Source organism: Oratosquilla oratoria, chromosome 9 (assembly GCF_046742065.1).
Source record: "Oratosquilla oratoria isolate Oo_2021 chromosome 9, ASM4674206v1, whole genome shotgun sequence".
NCBI classification, from domain to species: Eukaryota; Metazoa; Arthropoda; class Malacostraca; order Stomatopoda; family Squillidae; genus Oratosquilla; species Oratosquilla oratoria.
In genome coordinates, this window is record NC_134785.1 from 57,124,022 (window position 1) to 57,130,314 (window position 6,293).

Here is a 6,293-nt window from a genome sequence, read left to right on the forward strand (position 1 = left end):
GAGGTGCCAAGATAAGAGGGAGGGAAGAGGGTGGAGGAGAGTGGAGTGTGATAGGGATGGAATGGGTGGGAGTGGTTTTTATGCCTTTGTTTTTTGGCTACCTCCCTTGTAAAGGGGGGGGGGAAGCCTTTGGTATATGTATGTATGTATGAGTGCGAAGGTTCAATCATCATGACAGTACCATAAACAATCCCCTCAGATTCCTTGGTGCAGAATAAAAAAAAGAAGTAGGAGGCATTATATTTGGAACTACCCTCGTAACTCAGCCTGTGATAACCTTGTATGGTGCTGTCCATCAACAGAATAAGATGATTTGATTTTTATCTAAACCTTCTTGGTATGGCACCTGGTTGGATGGATGAATTATGATATAGTTCTATTAATTGAAACTAGAGTTCTGAAATTTAGAAAATTCCAGTTTTCAGAAGTATATATGAAAGGGCTTTTACTTCCTTCATAAGGGGGTGGTTGAGTTAAAGCATATATCCAATTAAAACCTATTCATCACTCCATGTAGTTGAAGGGTCATCTCAGTTCTCTACCAAAATGTTAACATCAGAGGCATTACACCAAGACAGCTTCTCCACAACAGGGCCAAATAGCTGGAGCTGGATTATCTACACTGCTACAAAGAGTCAAAGCATACACCTACTCCATGCCCATTCAAAACATTCATCCTCCTCCCCATCTTAGCACCTCATAAATGAAGGGTCATCTCTTGTTCTCTGCCTCACTGATAGTGTCAAAGGCATTGCATCAAGACTGCACCTCCACAGCAAGACCCAATAGCTGGAACTGGATTATCTCCACTACTACAGGAAGTGAAGGTTGACTTCCTGATGTATCCTGTGCCTATCATGAATCTTGATTTAAGGTCCTGAAGCTCTCTTCCTCTCATCTTTCTACTAAGAAGAGGCTAGTAGGCTCTTGAAGTGAGACTTGGGGGCTGGAGTAACCTAAAACATTCAAATCTCAAGAACAAAAAAGACTTTACAGTGGAGTCCCTCAGGGTACAATACTTTGCTATTCAATCTTTTTATGAGTGACCTTCCAACCCAAGAACTAGAACCAAGTACCAATGTTCTATCATTTGCAGATGCCCTGACAATAAAAACCCAGTTTAGTAAAAATTAAAATAGCAGCAAAAAAATCTGGGGGTATATGAATTAGCTAGAAGAAGGTGGTGAGGTGAGGAGTGTATGCCAGGAGGTCCTTAGCTGTAGCTGAAGCTGTCATCTTTGCCCTATGTGCATAGACTATTGGGGCAGGTAACAGTCACTGGTGTGAATTGGAGAGGAGTGCAGGATTCGAACCCATGACTAGGAAGACATGAAACCTACATGCTTCTGGTTATGCCACAATTGCTCAAAATAACAATGGAAGCCTCACCCAAAATTCAGCAGTGATATTGCTCATACCAGATAACCAAGAACCAAAAAAACACCCTGTAGTAAAACTAAAAGGCAAAATCATTCTATTGGGAATTAACCAGAAAATCAAGTCCTCACATTTGATATTTGTATGGTTTCAGCCCACATATCAAGAACCAACCTGACAGCAAAGAAACTAACAAGAAAATAAACTTACTTAAATCCATCACAAGGAGTGATGTTGGAAAACCAAAAGAAACTAATAACCATCATCAAGTAATTCATGAGAACCACCCTTGACTATACTGCCACAGCATGGTTCCCTACAATTAACAAAATGAATACAAACAGCTTACATATACTACAGAATGGAGCACTGAATGTAACAACAGAATACACCAAAACCACCCCAATTGAACACCTGCACACAAACTAAAATCCTCCCCACAGAACATCACATGAGAATTACAAGAACACAATTCTATCCCAGAACCCTTAACACCACACACCCTTCACACAATATCTCTCAAGTACCACAAACAGAATGCAACAGAAAAGATACATCATCAGTATACTACTCAAACATACATAACAACCTTTATCACACAACATACTCACACATACTCAGATCACTGAAGAAGACCTTCAAGTTAGACTGCCAAACTCAGCATTTTCACACACCCAGACATAAACCTTACAGGAGAGAGAGGGGGAGAGAGAGAAAGAGATCTGGTAAGAACTATGTTGGCACACTTGCGTTCAGGACATCACCTTGTATTGAACCAATACCAACACAAATAAGCCTGCCCACAGATTCAGACTGCTCCAGGTGCATCCACCACACATAGGACACAGAACACCCCAGACTATAATGCCCCACACTAATATTTCGTAGACAATATACCTTCCTTTAGTGACTTATGGATCCACCCAGGGGCCATTGCCTTACCTGAAGGCCTTGGGTTCTTTTGGATGAGAGCTTAGTGGTAAGTGATTGATTGTTGCTTAACACAATTAACAAATCCAATGGAGCATGACCCAAAATATTCACCATACCACATCAGATCAAGCAAGAATGCAGTCCACTATACAGTGAACTACTGAGGACTCATCCCAAACTAATATCCTTCTCAAACAGTATAAACACGTCTGTATCTACTTACAAGAAATACAGCTAGGCATATGCACACCTCTTTCTGTTGCATGCTATGGGAACATTAAAGGACTTTTCTAATTTCATAGTGAAGGAACTTCAGTTGAGTTTCCATTGGGTCTCTTGTTTGGGAAGGAATGTTTGATTCCCATATATTTGTGAGATGATAGGACTGATGAAAGATTATTGGGATGGTTTGGGGACATGGAAAGAATAAACAAGGAAAGATGAGCAAAAAGAGTGGAAAGCAGAGGTGGGTGGAGTGAGCTCAAGGGGACAACCAAGGATGAGATGGATGGATGGGGTGAAAGGGGCTTTAAGTAGGAGGAGAATCTCTGCTGAGCAGGGAAGAGAGAAGGCAGGGGATAGGTATGCATGGAAGATGGTAGTGTATGAATGATATTTTGATGCAGCCCAAAAGGATTTCTACATGTCTTCTCTGTTTTCTACCTAAGGGGACAATGAGGGAGGGTGGCCATGTAAGTGCTAAAATGGTGGCCATGAGGAGCTAAATTGGGAGGGAGACGAAGGGTGGTGGTGGGAGTGGAATAAGTGGGAGTGGGTGTGTGGCTTAAATGGCTACCTACCTTACAAGAGGAATAAGCCCTTGGTATATGAAATCTGTTCCTTGGGGGACCCATTCAGTGTTGTAGAGATAGATGGATATTTGTGAGAAAATTGCAAATAAAAAAAAAAATGTCCAAGGAAACGCCATGTGGGAATGAAACCTTTAATCCTTGAATGAAGGCTTCATTTGTACATGGCGATTCCTTTGACTCCATGTATTTTCAATTACTTAACCTCAACTGCGTATTTAGTTGTTTGTAATGAAAGGACCTGTATAATGGCCAAAGATCTTAGATATTGTCAAATCAAACTATTGTATTTTGTGATGAATATTTGAATATGGGTTGGAAGGGTATACTTTTCATGATGGGCTTGGAGGGGTGTAGTTTTGAAACTATTTAATGTTTTATATGTTTTTTCATTATTTTGGTAGTAAATGAATGAAAATGGCTTAGTAGAATGGTGACTTTCTTTAGAAATTTTGGCATATTGGTAGCAAATGATCCATTGGATTTCAATATGAATTGTACCGCACTTGCTAAGCCAACAGTTGGTCCTTCTGTGAAAGATGTGCATTTAACTTAGTATATCCATGTCGCAAATCACCAAAATTGTTGTTAGAAGAAAACGAAAGACTAAATATAGTTTCAAGGTTGACAACTCTGTTCTATATTGTGGACAAAATGACTGATTTAAAAAGGCATTTACTGGCAAAATGATCAGAATAGATAGCATGTGAGGGTGGAACCATTATTAAATTTTCGTTTCGCTTATTGAAGCTTTTTCAAGTACACAGACATGGAATACAAATCTGAACTATTAATATGTCTCAGAATGGATGAGGAAGGAACACTAGGACAGGGCATCCTATGGGGTGCCGTTAACTGCTGGAATTAGATTGATTAAAGGGGATGCAAACACGGTTCAAACACTATAGAACAAAACGGATTTATGTTTAATATTGCACCCCCTTTAATGAAATTGATTCCTCCAGTTAGAAAGGCATCTTGTGGGATACCCCATCCCAGTGTCCCTTCCTCATTCATTCGGAGATGCATAAATAGCTTAGAGGTTGTATTCTGAATCTGTGTACACAAAAGAGCTTCAACAAGCAAAATGCTGTACATTTAATAAAGGTCACATCTTCACATGGTGTCTACTCTGACCAAAATTACTCTGTTGTGTGGGTGAATTAACACTATTGTACAAGTAAATTGATCTGTGGCAAAATGAATCCATGATGTGGCAAATTGACTTTGTGGGCAAGCTTACTGGTTACCGTTGTGTGCGTACATGTTTAAAAGTAAAAACATTGAAATGAATTATCATAATTTCAGAAAGGGGATGCATATTTGAATGTTATATGTTCGTTTTCCCATCCAATCTTCCAGAGCAAGTACAGTACAAAGTAAAGTCACTTTACTAACAAAGGGAATAAACTGAGCACTCAGTTTCATTTGGCACAGATTCGTGTTAAAGACTAATTTACAACGGCACAATGAGGTGAGTGTGCAGTGGTAGAAAAAGTGGTGAGTGTGCTCTTTGTGCGTCTGCTTTACTCACACATTCATCTCACATTGCTTTGCATAACTCCAAGTTTTTCTTGCTTAAATTGGGCTATTGGCAGATTTCAGGTCATTGCAAAACTTCAAAACTGCATATATCAAACATGCATGAATTGAAACCTCTGTATAATATTCAATACAAACAACATACAACACTTCAAATCTGTGTTCTTTAAAGAACACATACATAATTGGGGTAAAGGAAGGGGAGAAATAATTGTGACAGATATATGGGACCAAATAATGAACCTTGATGTCAGAAAATCACATGGCCCTTACAAGTACAATAGTCAAAATTTGTGAGAAAGTTATCAAAAGTAGATGGACTAAACATCTGGAGGAGAACAATATACTAAATCCAAGACAATTCGGATTTAGACAAGGAAGGTGATGTGCCACAAATTTGATCCGTTTCTATTCAAGGTTAATTGATATAATACAAGAAAGGGACAGATGGGCAGAATGTGCTTTCCTGGACTTTCAAAAGGCATTTGATAAAGTACTACACAAAAAAATTTAAGAAAATTTGAAACAACAGGAGGTATATAAGGAAAACTATTGAAATGGATGTAAGATTTCTTGCATGGAAGAAAAATGAGTGGTGCTCAGAGATAAAAACTCTACTTGGGAAGAAGTGATAAGTGGAGTCCCACAAGGTTCAGTACTGGGTCTGATAATATTTGCTATATATGTAAATGACATGAATGAAGGTGTAGAATGTTACATGAACTTCTTTGCAGATGACACAAAACTACTAAAGAAAGTAAGTACGGAAAAAGATTGTGAATTGGTACAGAGAGATCTGAACAAGGTCTGGGAATGGAGTCAGAAGTGGAGAGTGGACTTCAAACTTTAAGAAATGTAGTATAATAGAATTTGAAAAAAGTAAAAAAAAAAAAAAAAAAAAAAAGAATATCAGGAAAGTATAAAATTGGTGCAAAGGAAGTAAAGAAAGTTGGTTCTGAAAAGGACCTAGGAGTAATCATCACCGAAGACACGTCCCTAGACAAGCAGATGAACAAAATAGTTGGAGAAACCTACAGTTTGTTAAGATCAATAAAGATGGCTTTTAATTATTTGGATGAGGAAATGGTAAAGAAAATACTGGTCACACTGATAAGACCAAGATTGGAGTATGCAGTGACACTATGGACACCCAGTACAAAAAAAAAAAAAAAAAAAGATATATATATATATATATATATATATATTTATATATATATACATATATATATATATATATATGTATATGTATATATATGTATATATTATATGTATATATATATGTATATATATATATATAGGTATATATATATATATATATATATATGTATATCCATATATCTATAAATATATATATATCTATATATATATATAAGGAAAATAGAAAGAATCCAAAGAACAATGACAAAGATGGCCTCAACACTTTTAAAACTGATATATGAGAAAAGATTGTCTAAACTGGAACTACCATCCCTGGAACAAAGAAGAGAAAGAGGTGATTTGTTGGCCATTTACAGAATTATGAAAAGCATGGAAGTCCTTGATGGAGAAGACTTATTAAATTGGGATAGAAGAAATACAAAGGGACATGAAAAGAAACTCAAAAAGGACAGTTATAGAAAAAATCTGAAAAAG